The sequence below is a fragment of the Salmo trutta genome, chromosome 29, assembly GCF_901001165.1.
Source record: "Salmo trutta chromosome 29, fSalTru1.1, whole genome shotgun sequence".
Classification (NCBI taxonomy): Eukaryota; Metazoa; Chordata; class Actinopteri; order Salmoniformes; family Salmonidae; genus Salmo; species Salmo trutta.
Genome location: NC_042985.1, coordinates 45,262,727 through 45,277,786, shown reverse-complemented (window position 1 = coordinate 45,277,786; position 15,060 = coordinate 45,262,727). Strand labels below are relative to the sequence as shown.

General features: G+C 39.3%; 1 long non-coding RNA gene across 1 annotated transcript in view; it reads right to left on the bottom strand.

Moving 5' to 3' along the window:
* Positions 1 to 592: 592 nt before the first annotated feature.
* LOC115167691 (uncharacterized) overlaps positions 593 to 15,060 on the bottom strand; it is a 48,408-nt gene continuing 33,940 nt past the window's right edge. Inside the window, exons 2-4 of the long non-coding RNA XR_003870529.1 lie at positions 1,211 to 1,306; positions 989 to 1,099; positions 593 to 847 (exon numbers count right to left, since the gene is read on the bottom strand). This is a non-coding gene — a long non-coding RNA (uncharacterized LOC115167691). The remainder of the gene's footprint in view (positions 848 to 988; positions 1,100 to 1,210; positions 1,307 to 15,060) is intronic.

Sequence of the window (15,060 nt, the reverse complement as noted above, 5' to 3'; positions counted from 1 at the left end):
CACCCTATTCATAGACTGTTCTCTCTGCTACCACACGGCAAGCAGTACCGAAGGGCCAAGTCTAGGTCAAAGAGGCTTCTTAACAGCTTCTACCCCCAAGCCATAAGACTCTAAAACAGTTAATCAAATGGCTACCGGGAGTATTTGCATTGTCCCCACCCCATTTTTACACTGCTTCTACTCTCTATTTATTATCCATGCATAGTCACTTTACCTCTACCTACATATTACCTCAACTAACCAGTGCCCCCGCACATTGACTCTGTACTGGAACCCCCTGTACATACCCTCGCTACTGTTATTTTATTGTTGCGCCTTAATTATGTTATATTTCTATTTTTCTTAAAAATGCATTGTTGGTTAAGGGCTTGTAAGTAAGCTGCTGTATTCAGTGCATGTGACAAATAAAATTTGAAGGGTCTAGCCTTAGACTTGGTGGTGACGTAGTGTCCCCATGAGTGACAGAACACTGAGCCAATCATGGCGCAACGCTCCTTATTTTCTGCTGGCTTGCCCCAGCACCACAGAAAGCACTGAGCTAGGCTGAAACACCTGCATTTTGGAGCTCCCTTACTCAAGAAAACAAAAAGGAGACCATATCAAGACATTTATCAAAAAAACTATGAGTAATAAGAGTAGTAAAAACAAGAGGGTAATGTTCTGTGTGTATGTATATGTAAGGGTGAATGAGTGAGTGGGTGGGTGTCGGGGCAAAAAGTATATTGAGAAGCAGGGGTGAAGAGTCAGTAAAAATAGTCTCTACGGTGCAGACATCGTGTCTTCAAGTTGCCCCTGCAAATCGGTGCTTCTCGTCAGCAGAGAGTTCTTTTGACCAACTTGCCAGAGCCTGTGAAAGTACAGGAGACAATAAGTTATTCGTCCCAATAAAGCAACACTGGAATCTCAAAGATAAAAAAGCACCACTAAAATCTGTGGAACTTACTAGTGAATTTAAAAGTTATGGATTGGTTTACATTTATAAACTAACCTGTCTGTGGCGACGCCACCTTCACTTTTCTTATGTCCCGTTCCTCTCTTTCTGTGGTGTCCGAGGACTTATGCCTCTCTCTTTCAGTCCAATAACAATTTGCAACTGCATCTGAGGAGTCAGTGTGGTGTATTAGCAATGGCTATATGCATTAAAATCCTTGAAAAAATGGTAAGATGTCAAACAGTTACAGTCAGTCCATGTCTTTATTGGACTACTCACCTTCAAAATCAACCATGCTCTACTCTCCATATGTGTACCTTAATCTCAGCTGACTGACCAGCAGATATTACATGGGTGTTGTGCAGACTGTTCTTCCTGAGACATAACAAAGAAAAAAACCATGAAATTAAATTTATGCATGATATTTGCACCACTATCTCGTGTAACATATTTAGACCAGCATTAGCTAATTAACAGGATTAAAATATTCAACGTTAGCTAGATACCACTGAGTTCACGGATAGCTCATTCGGCCTTGCTCAACAAACATCCAGAGAAATGCTCTTTTGTAGCTGCTGCTGTAGTTGAGCTACTTGTGTCCTGAGTCTTTAGTTCATATCAGCTACCATGTTGTAGTCCAGCATCTGATTCAGCCTGGCCATAACATAAGTTGTTGGAAATCCATGCCCTTGTTTGGTGATTCATCGTTGCCTTGCACGAATAGACTCCTGGCAGTCCCGCGGGTCCCACAAACGAATTGTATCAATGAAAAAAATAAACAGTCATTAGCCACTTGTCTCCTTAGCTGTATTTTACTAGGCTTGGCTAGCTACCAAGCTATCTGTTCTTCCACCAACATTGGGTAGCTAACATTAGCCACTTATGCTTTGGTAGCTAGCTAACATTAGCTTGTTTTAGTCAAAACAGCAACGTGCAATTTCTTACTCTGCTGGCAAGTAAGATGGTCAGCGTGAGGTGTTCTCTCATTTGTGTCTGGAAGTAGCTTGTGGGGTTTATCGGCGGTTGGCATCCAACGTCATGGTGCATTACCACCACCTACTGTACTGGAGTGTGGACTAGCGACAGGGAGAAACTAAATCCTACCTGCCAGCCCCGTTTCTCTTAAAAAAGATAACATATTTGAGACTGTATATAATGACATTCTACTCAATATTCTCTTTAAACTAATTTCCTGTATCACCTACGCCCTCATACTGAATCGCAGCCCCTCTTTTTCCCTCTCATACTGCCCACACTATATCAGTACATGCTCCACTGTCTCTGTGTCCTGGCAGTAATCACACTTTCCTGTTGGATGAGTTCCTATCACATTTAAAATGTCCCACCCTTATTCTTGTAAATATAGCGTCCTCACTTCTGTCTCTTCCTGCTGTCCTCTCCAACTTTCCTCTGTACTTGGAATAAATGCCTGCCCTTAGTGTCTCTATTATGTTCCACTGCTCCTGCCATCTGTGCACCATCACTGTCCATATCAGGCTTTTTGCCTCTGCCTTGCTCATTGAAACTACCACATCCACACTACTAAAGTGCTTGTTAAGCCAATACATCAGCTGCCTTGTTCCCCTCTGCCATGCTGAAGAACTTTGAGCCTGCACAGAGAAGCACGAGTATTATGAACACAACAAATACAACAAAAAAAACTGAAATATACAAACAAGAGTACAAAACCTAACAGACAGGGATATTACATATCAAGATTAATTTTCAATTTGTTAAATACTTTTATGGTGCGTATTGCTTTTTTGTTTTTACATTTACTGATCATTTCTAAATAATATTTCAATTCTATCTTAAATAATGTGAAAAGGGGTTTGTTCTCTGCCCACTTCATTTTATGGACAAAGAATCTTCCTTGAAAGTTAAACAAATTAACAATGAAAGTTAAATCAGGGTCCATATCATTTGGTTCAAAATAAAACATAATATCGGAGTCTTTCAAATTGACATTAATAGCTGTTTCTTTTAAAATAAAATCTTCTAACTCACACCAAAATCTTCTGACATAAGAGCAGTCCCAAAATAAATGGTCAAGAGTCTCTGGGTCACAATCACAAAATACACATTTGTTATCAATAGCTATTTTAAATCTGTGTATAAAGGTCTTTACAGGGTAGATTCTATGAATGAGTTTGTATGATACTTCTTTCACCTTATTAGATATACAATATTTACCAGATAACAACAAAACTTTGTTCCAGTTCACTTGTCCTAGGGCTGCATTCCAGTACATTTTAGCAAAAAATCGAAGAGTCTCAAAAAGAAAATAATGTTCAACTGTATCAGCTCTAACATGCAGCCCTAGGTTTTAAAATCCAGAGCACTCAACCCTCCCTCACCTTGGGTGCTACATATTACCGCTTTTCTTAAATAATGTGGTTTATTCCTCCATATGAAGTGAAATAATTTCGTATCAACCATTTTAGTTACTGACAGAGGAACATCCAAGGCAAGGGAGGTAGAAACTAATCTGGACAGACCTTCAGATTTTGATAAAAGCACACGTCCAGATAAAAGAAAGATCTCTCTTGAGACTCTCATCCCGTTAGCGGGATCATTTTCCAGCGAAAAACTCCTAGCGACATTAGCATAACGAAATTCAATATATATTTTTTCAAATATAGGACCGTCTCATATCGTTTTATAGATACACCTCTCTTGAATCGACCCTCGTTGTCCGATTTCAAAAAGGTTTTACAGGAAAAGCACAATATTAGATTATGTTAGAGGAGTACATGGTAAAAGTAGGATCATATGAATTTTCTGACCAGGCACATGCATCACATATAACCAAAAAACAGCTAAATGCAGCACTAACCTTTTACAAACTTCATCAGATGACACACCTAGGACATCATGTTACACACAGCATGCAATCTTTTGTTCAATAAAGGTCATATTTCTATATAAAAACAGCATTTTACATCGGCACCTGACGTTGACTAACTATTTTTTCATAAAATGCGTCCCGGGAAACAGTGCTACAATTTTATAAATTACTATTCGAAAACGATTTTTTTTTTTTATATTGTCAATCTAAGATTTATAGATGAATATCTCTTGAAAACACCCGTCATAACAGATTTTAAATTAACTTTACAGGGTAATCACACTTTGAGATAAAAGGGGATGCGATACTCAGAAAATGAGCTAGAAAGCCTAGCTCGTCGCCATCTTGGAACAATCGCACATCACATCTGATCTTGTATAATATTGCCAATAATCCCTCACCTTTAGTTGTCTTCATAAGAAAGCACTTCCAGGAATCCCAGGTCCACGACAAATGTATTTTCGGTCGAAAAAGTCCATCCTTTATGTTCCATTAGCTTGCTGTTGTTAGCGCGTCCTAAGGCTGTAACCAAATGTTGATCCGTGCGCGGCACTTGGCTAACGAAAAATGACTATTTTCCCTTCGTTAGGTTCGTTCAAACATGTCAAACGTTGTATAACATTAATCTTCAGGGCCTGTTTCAACAAGAGAGCCAATCAGATTCGAGTGGGACGATTTCATTGTGTTTCAAAACGTTTCCAAAGGTGGGGGCAGACACGGCCGCCGACGTCACAATGCTGATGGCCCTCCTACTGTGACCAATTGCCACATCGTCTCCTGCACTGAGTTTCGACAGCAGAAGCTTCAAAACACTTTGTAAAGACTGGGGACATCTAGTGGATGCACTGGAAAGTGCTCAATTATCATTTTTTCACGTTGTGAATTACAGGGAAGGCTATGAAGTCGAGTCCACAATTCAGAATCCCACTTCCTGGTTCAATCGGTCTCGGGGTTTTGACTGCCATACGAGTTCTGTTATACTCACAGACACCATTCAAACAGTTTCAGAAACTTTAGGGTGTTTTCTATCCATATAAAATAAGTATATGCATGTCCTAGCTTCTGAGTTTGATTAGTAGGCCGTTGAAAATGGGAACGAATTTTTTCCAAAATGCGCTGTGGCGCCCCCAGTGGTAGGATATACGCAAGAGGTTAATAACCAGGAGTTAAATCTCTTTCCAATTTTCTTTACAATAGGAGAGAAATTTAAGTTGGCCCTTTCTTTCTGATCTTTGCTAACTGTATTACCAAGATATGTGATATCTTTTACAGGGATATTACATACTGAGTTTAAGTCACATCTTTTCAATGCAAATAATTCACATTTCCTAATATTCAGAGATAAACCTGATACATGTGTGAAGGCATTAATACACTCAATAGCTTTCTTGACTTCATTATGATCTTTCCAAAAAATGGTGGTGTCGTCAGCCAATTGTGAACATTTTATCGCTTTGTCTTGTATCTGAATACCCCTAAAACTATCCTTATTTATATGACGTGCCATAACTTGTGTGACCAATAAAAATAAGAAAGGAGAAATTTGGCATCCTTGTTTAATTCCACGTCTAATGTTGAATCTTTGTGAAGTTCCATGGGATAATTTAACAGAGCTGTTACTATTATTGTAAAGTGTCTTAATTACATTTTGAAAATATTGACCAAAAACAAAAAAATCAAAGAGTCTCAAAAAGAAAATAATGTTCAACTGTATCAAATGCCTTGTAAAAGTCTACAAATAAAATAAAGCTATCTTCCATAATGTGCTCATTGTAGTCTATCAAGTCCAATACTAGTCGAATATTATTACATATATGTCTGCCCTTCATAAAACCAGACTGGGTATCGTCAATGATTTGGTCAATACCTTTTTTAAGTCTTTCTGCAAAGATGGATACAAGTATCTTTCCATCATTGTTCATTATGTGATTGGTCTCCAATTTTCTAACATCATAGAATCTTTTTTTGGTTTGGGTTTTACAGAAATTTGGCCCTGTGTCATAGAAATAAGCAGGACCCTAAATCAATTGCCTCCTTAAAGACATAAAATATAAATTCAATAATATCCTCCTGAAAATATTTATAGAATTCACTGATAATGCCATCATTCCCTGGAGATTTGTTCTCTTTTAACTTGCTGATACATTTTTTTTTATTTCATTAATAGAAATAATTTCATCACAGACTTTTGGAAGTCTTCACCTATGAATTTTGCACAGTCTTTGACAGAGTCTAGAAAGGCAGATATGTCAATAATAGGACAGGCATTACTGGTATAAAGGTTACCATAGAATTCCGAAACATATTTTGAAATATCTTTGGGGTTTTCATTTTCTTTGCCATCTATATTGAGCTTATGAATAGATGTAAATTCAGAATTCTTTCTTTCTAAATTGTAAAAGTATTTTGTATTTTTTTCACCTTCCTCCAACCATCTCCTTCTTGATCTTACAAATGCCCCTTTTGCTCTCTCTTCATACATTCGGTCCATTTCTAGTTGTAAAGAGAATAACTGACCCTTTCCTTCTTCATCAAGGTCCTCCATAGAGAACAGAGAAAGTATTTCCTTAACAAATGTATCTTCCCTCAATCTTTTAAGTTCAGCAATTTCTTTACCTCTCTTCATAGCTGTTTGTCTTATTTCATACTTCATTAATTCCCAATATTTCCCATAAGACTTAAATAGTTGGGCTTTCCTCCAATTGTCTTATATAATATCTTTGGCATCCATCTTGAAATGATCATCTTCCAACAGTCTACTATTGAGTTTCCAATAACTCCGATTCGGTTTAACTTCAGATCCATTAATATTTAAAGATAAGAATATAACTTTATGATCAGTAAGAATTGATGGTTCAATTGATACCTTGACTACAGAATTATCTAATGAATTAGAAATCAACCAGTAGTCAATTCTTGACTGTCTGGACATGTCCTTGTTACTCCAAGTGAATTCCTTTTTATCAGGATATTTAGATCTCCAAATATCAACTAATCCAAGACCAAGACATAGGTTATTAAACTCAGGATTAACTATGCAGGATCTGTTAGGAGAGGGATATCTGTCAATCATCATAGATACAGAATTCAAATCTCCACCTAATATAATTGTGATATCCTGAAATACACCTATAACTCTATTAATTTCTTCTTCAAATTCTTTAAATAATATCCTGTTGTTTGGTTTGTTGTTGGATGCATAAATATTCCCTAATAAAAACATCTCACTGTTTAAATTCACTTAAAATTAACCAACGTCCAGAGTGGTGAGTCTTACTACTGATGACCTTCCCTTTAAATGCACCTCTTAAAACTGCTACACCTGCAGAGTGGTTGTTGCCATATGATAACCATATATCGTTACCCCATTGATTTTTCCAAAAAGATAGATCGGAAGAACAAGCATGAGTCTCTTGTAAAAAGTAAAAGTCTGCATTAAAACGTTTGCAATACAGGAAAACAGCCTTACGCTTGAGTAAATTACAAATACCCCTGACATTAATTGAACAAAGAGATAAAGACAAACTTCAACCAACAACCTTGTTATGCTAATATAAGCTTTCCTAAGGATATGTAACTCAAAAGGATTTCCATCCCATTATTAATTAACCTCTCCAACAACAAAAAAACAAAAAAAATATTGGTCATAAAATTACCAAAGTATTGTTACTCCCACAAAGGGGAGACATTGTGTAGACTTTACAATAAGCAGTTATTCACCTATAGTTAGTGTTTAGTTTACCAGTTCTCAGGTCAGCCTTTTCTCATTCAAGTGTTTGTGTACATTTTTATAATAAAAGGCTGCTTTTCACCTGGTAATCAGTTTTTTGGCCTGACAGTTTTGTCCGAGTTAGACTCTGGCTCTCATTCAAATGTTCTGATTTGGCCGCATTTCTTTCCCATCGATGATCACTCTTGCACCGATAAAAAATGCAGTTTTCCCTGCCTTTCGAGCTGCAGCCACCATCGGCCACAGTTTCTCTCTTGTCACTGTCTGCTGAGGTCAGATCCTCCGTGAACCTCAATTTTTGTTTGATGAGGAATTCACAATTCTTTGCTCGCCTCCAAAGAAGATCCCGTGTAGATCTGTTGGTGAACCGGATGATGGTTGTCCTCGGTCTCTTGTCTTGATCCTTAAGTCTTCCCAAACGATGGACGATGTCTACATTTTCCTGAAGTTTGGCTTTTGATTCGGGAATGACAGCTCCACAAATGTCAACAACTCTGCATTTGATGTCCTCACCCGCTTGTTCTGGAATTCCATGGAGCCTCAGGTTCCACCTGCGCTGGTATCTCTCCGCCTCATTCACCTTTTGCTCGAGTTCAGCCACCTTCTTTTCATTTTCCTGGCAGATAACTTCCACTTTCTTCATGTCTCTTTTGAGGGTTTTCACTTCTCCAAAGATAAAGTCAACAGATTTTTTAATGGCCTCAATTTTCATCGTATTCTCCCTAACCATGACCTCCAAGCCATTTGCCCTTTCATCTATCTTTGCTGTCAAAAGCATTACAATATTGTTTTGCATCTCAAGAAGTGACATACCCTCTTGGCCTCCTCTTTTTTCCCTGGGGCTTGACTGGAGTGCCGGGGTCGTAAGGTAAAGGCCTGAGCTGGGGACTGGAGGGGCGCAAGATGTGAGCATTGTTGTCCGTGCTCACCGCATTTTCATCACCCATTGCATTTTCATCCCCCATTGCAGTATTTCCCCCCGCAGTTACATTCTGAAGAGGAGTACCCAAAATCATACTATCTTTTGTGGTTAATTGTCCATCTGACGATCTCTCCATTTCTTTCCTTTTGGTTCTGGTCGTGGCAGTTTCCATGTACGTTCGACAAGCTAGTTTTTGAGCTAGCTAGTTTATCAGGCTGTCTAGTGTTGTCGCAAACTACTAGCTAGCTACATGTCTTAAGCTAAAGTACACTGTTAGCTAGCTAGCTAACGTTAGCTGGCTGGCTCCCTAGCTGACGTTATTATTCGCTTTGCTAGTTAGAGCCTAATTTTAGCTAGCTAATATTGAACCTGGTTGGTTAGCTCCTGGCAGATTCATGCAAGGTAGCAACGACATGATTTGGCACAATGTTCATTGTTGTTTAACTAGCTAATGTTAGCTGGCTGGCTCGTTTGCTAACATTACGTGACGTGTGTGATCTTACACATTGTTTACCTAGCTAGGTTCATTGTTTAGCTAGCTAGCTAGCTACATGTCTTAAGCCAAATTGTACTGTTAGCTAGCTAATGTTAGCTGGCTGGCTCCCTAGCTGACGTTATTATTCGTATCCCAGAGCCGTTTGCTTTGCTAGTTAGAGCCTTATGTTAGCTAGCTAACATTGAACCTGGTTGGTTAGGTCCCAGCAGATTCATGCAGGGTAGCAACGACATGATTTGGATCTATGTTCATTGTTGTTTAACTAGCTAACGTTAGCTGGCTGGCTCGTTAGGTAACGTTACGTGTGTGATCTTACACATTGTTTAGCTAGCTAGCTACATGTCTTAAGATAAAGTGTACAACACTTAGGCTGTTTTCATGTTATCCAGAAATAAATAAATCATTTGCCAGAGCATCAAGTGTGCGCTCTGAACACTCCGAGAGTGAAACGAGATGGGTGGGGCTAATGCTTAAGAGACCATTTTCTCAAAAGTGAGTTTATCAACTTCCAAAGTGGAATTACTTTCCCATTGTAACTCAAAAATGTAGTGGTATGATATACCATTTTGTAGTCTCTACTTTTATCCTATGTAAAAAAATATATATTTCAAATTTTGCGACATAAGACCGAATCCAAGTGGTGAGTCACAAATTATCTAATGATTCTGTCTCCTGGTTGTATCCCCCACATATATATATAGCATTCTATTGGTTGCAATAATTTGGTATAATATCAGTTTTGAATCCGGCGTTGTTTTCTGTATCAGTTCATAAACCACGTGCCATGGAATCGGTACATAGAAAATCTTTTCCCAACAATTTTGCGTTCTATTTGGCACAGCTGTCCATTTGTTGGTCCTTAAATGAAACTGGTATACTTTTTATTTATCACAATTTTCTTTAACCGATTTTGGTCTTTAATACAGGGCCGACAGACAAGTTCCTTACTTTTTCCCCCTTCCACGTGCCTCTTCCATAATGCTGCAATTAGTTGTATATCATTTTGGGTAAAGCAGACATTTCTATATATTTTTGTTAGCTGCATGTGTGCCTTATCTCCACCAGTACTATATATGATATCATTTACAAAGAATAAACATTTTCATTTGAAATGATTTTTTTTTAATCAATTCGTATATTTGAGTTTAACCATAACATTTGTTGAATTATTTGTTCTCACTTTTGAGGATTAAACTAAATTTGAAACCAACTTTCTATGGCTTGTTTTAAAAAAAGCGATATTTTGGAGATTGTTTTTCTAAATAACCGAAAGTGGGAGGTTGTAATCTGTATAAATTGAAAAAGACCATTTTTGAACATGGGGTGAGACATTCTTACTAATCTGTTAAAGAACCAGTTCGGATTTAAGTATAACTTTTGTAAGACTGAAGGCTTTAGTGAGAGGTCTAATGCTTTAATATTTAATCATTTCTGCCCTCCAAATTCATATTCATTATACAATGCTCAAAAAAATAAAGGTAACACTAAAATAACACATCCTAGATCTGAATGAATGAAATAATCGTATTAAATACTTTTTTCTTTACATAGTTGAATGTGCTGACAAAAAAAATCACACAAAAATAATCAATGGAAATCCAATTTATCAACCCATGGAGGTCTGGATTTGGAGTCACACTCAAAATTAAAGTGGAAAACCACACTACAGGCTGATCCAACTTTGATGTAATGTCCTTAAAACAAGTCAAAATGAGGCTCAGTAGTGTGTGTGGCCCCCACGTGCCTGTGTGACCTCCCTACAACGCCTGGGCATGCTCCTGATGAGGTGGCGGATGGTCTCCTGAGGGATCTTCTCCCAGACCTGGACTAAAGCATCTGCCAACTCCTAGACAGTCTGTGGTGCAACGTGGCGTTGGTGGATGGAGCGAGACATGATGTCCCAGATGTGCTCAATTGGATTCAGGTCTGGGGAACGGGCGGGCCAGTCCATAGCATCAATGCCTTCCTCTTGCAGGAACTGCTGACACACTCCAGCCACATGAGATCTAGCATTGTCTTGCATTAGGAGGAACCCAGGGCCAACCGCACCAGCATATGGTCTCACAAGGGGTCTGAGGATCTCATCTTGGTACCTAATGGCAGTCAGGCTACCTCTGGCGAGCACATGGAGGGCTGTGCAGGCCCCCAAAGAAATGCCACCCCACAGCATGACTGACCCACCGCCAAACCGGTCATGCTGGAGGATGTTGCAGGCAGCAGTACGTTCTCCACGGCGTCTCCAGACTCTGTCACGTCTGTCACGTGCTCAGTGTGAACCTGCTTTCATCTGTGAAGAGCACAGGGCGCGAGTAGCGAATTTGCCAATCTTGGTGTTCTCTGGCAAATGCCAAACGTCCTGCACGGTGTTGGGCTGTAAGCACAACCCCCACCTGTGGACGTCGGGCCCTCATACCACCCTCATGGAGTCTGTTTCTGACCGTTTGAGCAGACACATGCACATTTGTGGCCTGCTGGAGGTCATTTTGCAGGGCTCTGGCAGTGCTCCTCCTGCTCCTCCTTGCACAAAGGCGGAGGTAGCGGTCCTGCTGCTGGGTTGTTGCCCTCCTACGGCCTCCTCCACGTCTCCTGATGTACTAGCCTGTGTCCTGGTAGCGCCTCCATGCTCTGGACACTACGCTGACAGACACAGCAAACCTTCTTGCCACAGCTCGCATTGATGTACCATCCTGGATGAGCTGCACTACCTGAGCCACTTGTGTGGGTTGTAGACTCCGTCTCATGCTACCACTAGAGTGAAAGCACCGCCAGCATTCAAAAGTGACCAAAACATCAGCCAGGAAGCATAGGAACTGAGAAGTGGTCTGTGGTCACCACCACTACTTTATTGGGGGTGTCTTGCTAATTGCCTATAATTTCCACCTGTTGTCTATTCCATTTGCACAACAGCATGTGACATTTATTGTCAATCAGTGTTGCTTCCTAAGTGGATAGTTTGATTTCACAGAAGTGTGACTGACTTGGAGTTACATTGTGTTGTTTAACCTGTTGGGGCTAGGGGGCAGTATTTGCACGGCCGGATAAAAAACATACCCGATTTAACCTGGTTACTACACTTGCCCAGAAACGAGAATATGCATATAATTAGTAGATTTGGATAGAAAACACTCTAAAGTTTCTAAAACTGTTTGAATGGTGTCTGTGAGTATAACAGAACTCATATGGCAGGCCAAAACCTGAGAAGATTCCATACAGGAAGTGCCCTGTCTGACAATTTGTTATCCTTCTAGGGCATCTCTATCGAAAATACAGCATCTCTGCTGTAACGTGACATTTTCTAAGGCTTCCATTGGCTCTCAGAAGGCGCCAGAAAGTGTAATGACGTCTCTGCAGTCTCTGGGCGAAAAACAGCAGGAGTTTTTGTGAGTGGTCAGGCTGAGAACAGTGACACTGGAGTGCGCATCCACGAGAGGACTCCATGTTTTTCTTTCAGTCTATGAATGAATATAACGTTGCCGGTTGGAATATTATCGCTATTTTACGAGAAAAATCGCATAAAAATTGATTTTAAACAGCATTTGACATGCTTCGAAATACGGTAATGGAATATTTGGAAATTTGTCACGAAATGCGCCCGTGCGTCACCCTTCGGATAGGGACCTCAACGCATGAAACAAACGGAGCTATTTCAATATAACTATGGATTCTTTGGAACCAAAACAACATTTGTTGTTGAAGTAGAAGTCCTGGGAGTGCATTCTGACAAAGAACAGCAAAGGTAATCCAATTTTTCTTATAGTAAATCTGAGTTTGGTGAGGGCCAAACTTGGTGGGTGTCAAATTAGCTAGCCGTGATGGCCGGGCTATCTACTCAGAATATTGCAAAATGTGCTTTCGCCGAAAAGCTATTTTAAAATCTGACACCGCGATTGCATAAAGGAGTTCTGTATCTATAATTCTTAAAATAATTGTTATGTATTTTGTGAATGTTAATCGTGAGTAATTTAGTAAATTCACCAGAAGTTTGCGGTGGGTATGCTAGTTCTGAACATCACATGCTAATGTAAAAAGCTGGTTTATGATAGAAATATGAACTTCATTGAACAAAACATGCATGTATTGTATAACAATGTCCTAGGAGTGTCATCTGATGAAGATCATCAAAGGTTAGTGCTGCATTTAGCTGTGGTTTTGGTTATTGTGACATATATGCATGCTTTGAAAATGGCTGTGTGATTATTTTTGGCAGGGTACTCTCCTGACAATCTAATGTTTTGCTTTCGCTGTAAAGCCTTTTTGAAATCGGACAGTGTGGTTAGATTAACGAGAGTCTTGTCTTTAAAATGGTGTAAAATAGTCATATGTTTGAGAGATTGAAGTTATAGCATTTATGAGGTATTTGTATTTCGCGCCACGCGATTCCACTGGCTGTTGATTAGGTGGGACTTGCCCAGGGAGGTTAAAGGGAACAATAAAACACGTTTTTACCATCTGGAAGAATATTGGTGTGCTGGATGATGTAATACTAAGAAATATTCATTTTAAAGTTGATCCACTGAAAGCACCTGCAGACATAAGCTAACTAGCCGCTAAAATCTCATCAGGGTTTTCTCATTTCAATGCACAAGAATGGAAAAGTTGGACATGCGTTTACTTCTTATTCGCTGGACCCATTTTGTAAAAGCCTGTACCATCTTATGTATCACAATGGAGCGAGTTGGAGAGGCCCATCACCACTTGCAACAGTTCTGTGAGAGCTTTGCAAGATTGTATGGAAAACAGTATTGCACACCACATTTTTACCTCCATAACCACTTGAAGAAACGCGTATTGGACTATGGTCCAGTATATGTGTCCGACCGGCTCGATTCGGTCTTCTTATGTAGCAAAATTAAATGGTGTTTTTTTTTACATTGGATAAAAGTAGAGACTCTGAGCTAGAAAATGGTATACAGTGGTTCTTCCTGTAAAAGTTGCGTCATTCTGCAGCACACCTTGCAGGCTGTCGCAGAATTCTATGGGACGTTATTTAATTGTCAGCCAATGTTACCAATAATGCTAGCTAGTGCTAGTTTGACCACCAGATGGAATCTTTGAGAAGCGTTTGATAGCCTTCAATATTGGCTGTACTAGAGAATTGTAAAACTTTTTTGTAAGAACATAGTATATGGGATTGATTAAGAAATGTTGCTTAATTAATTTGCTTAATATTATAGTGTTTCTATTCCAAGAAAAACAAAAAATGAAACCCTTAGGGTTTTCATGGGGAAACCCTGTACAACGTGGGGAAACTCTGTACAACGTGACGGTCGGGAGTAGGCTACGGTTCTAAGAGCATAACCTGTCCACACTCTAATTATAGTCTAACCAATACCCAAATGGAGATTCAGTGAAAAAAAAGGTAATTGATTTATCAAGACCAGTCCCCATGCTTGTCTCAGAGCAGCACTGTCTTGACCTCTGAATGCTGTCTCTTCAATTCATTTTGAAAGAGTATTTTCCAGTAAAGAACCATTTTTTTACCTTCATTAGCCTACTTTGTTCCAATTTTTCTGTCATTCTGTGATATTTATTCCCATAATAATTCATTATGGATCCATAACGAAATAAACATCTGCATTTTGAAAGAGTATTTTTATCATTATTTTATTAATGAAAGCATAAAGCTTCTGATGAAGAAATACAGTACTGTACAGTACATGCTTAATCCAACATTTTGTGGTTGCATGAGGTCGCCCTTTAAACATTTGGACAATAAAGCATTTAAAGCATTTTGAAGACAGAGGATGCTTGCATTTGTTTATTAGGCTACTGTACAGTCTGAAAGTAAGCATAGCCTACAGTACATACTGTAGTAAACATGGTTAAGGGCCTAATTCCTTACATAAGGGAGAGCAGGCCATGTCCAGACTTTCTCGGTGACCTCAAGTACTTATTAACTCTGTCTTTAATGCTTTTTCGGGTTGCATCAGTCATGGACAGAAACATCTGAGACACAGTATTAATGATAAACACCCGGAGGATCACTGGTAAGCCACATTTGCTTCGGGATCCATCCCAGTTTGTATTCTGTGTCCACTCGTAGTATCTCTCTTTGGTTACACATCCTTGGAATAGCAGAACAGCATAACGTCTGGACGGCCCTTGCTGTGCAGTTGGTCAAGTTCTGTTGTCA